This window comes from Mus pahari, chromosome 8 (genome assembly GCF_900095145.1).
Source record: "Mus pahari chromosome 8, PAHARI_EIJ_v1.1, whole genome shotgun sequence".
Classification (NCBI taxonomy): domain Eukaryota; kingdom Metazoa; phylum Chordata; class Mammalia; order Rodentia; family Muridae; genus Mus; species Mus pahari.
This window is the reverse complement of record NC_034597.1, coordinates 41,330,130-41,331,265: the sequence shown is the minus strand read 5'-3', so window position 1 is coordinate 41,331,265 and position 1,136 is coordinate 41,330,130.

Here is a 1,136-nt window from a genome sequence, read left to right as displayed (position 1 = left end):
AGTTAGTCTGGCTAAGGGTTTATCTATCTTGTTGATTTTCTCAAAGAACCAGCTCCTGGTTTGGTTGATTCTTTGAATAGTTCTTTTTGTTTCCACTTTGTTGATTTCGGCCCTCAGTTTGATTAATTTCTGCAGTTTATTCCTCTTGGGTTAATTTGCCTCCTTTTGTTCTAGAGCTTTTAGGTGTGCTGTCAAGCTACTAGTGTATGCTCTCTCTAGTTTCTTTTTGGAGGCACTCAGAGCTATGTGTTTTCCTCTTAGGAATGCTTTCATTGTGTCCCATAAGTTTGTGTATGTTGTGACTTCATTTTCATTAAACTCTAAAAAGTCTTTAATTTCTTTCTTTATTTCATCTTTGACCAAGGTATTATTGAATAGAGTGTTCTTCAGCTTCCACGTGAATGTTGACTTTCTATTATTTATGTTGTTATTGAAGATCAGCCTTAGTCCTTGGTGATCTGATAGGATGCATGGGATAATTTCAATATTTTTGTATCTGTTGAGGTCTATTTTATGACCAATATGGCCATAAATATATGGTTGATTTTAGAGAAAGTGCCATGAGGTCCTGAGAAGACGGCATATCCATTTGTTTTAGGATAAAATGTTCTGTAGATATATGTCAAATACATTTGTTTCATAATTTCTTTTAGCTTCATAGTGTCTCTGTTTAGTTTCTGTTTCCAGGATTTGTCCATTGATGGGAGTGGGGTGTTGTAGTCTCCCACTATTATTGTGTAAGGTGCAATGTGTGCTTTGAGCTTTACTAAAGTTTCTTTAATGAATGTGGATGCCCTTGCATTTGGAGCGTAGATATTAAGGATTGAGAGTTCATCTTGGAAGATTTTACCTTTGATGACTATGAAGTGCCCCTCCTTCTCTTTTTTGATAACTTTGGGTTGGAAGTCGATTTTATTCGATATTANAATGGCTACTCCAGCTTGTTTCTTTGGACCATTCACTTGGAAAATTGTTTCCCAGCCTTTTACCCTGAGGTAGTGTCTGTCTTTTTCCCTGAGGTGGGTTTCCTGTAAGTAGCAAAAAGTTGGGGCCTGTTTATGTAGCCTGTCTGTTAGTCTATATCTTTTTTCTGGGGAATTGAGTTCATTGATATTAAGACATATTAAGGAAAAGTA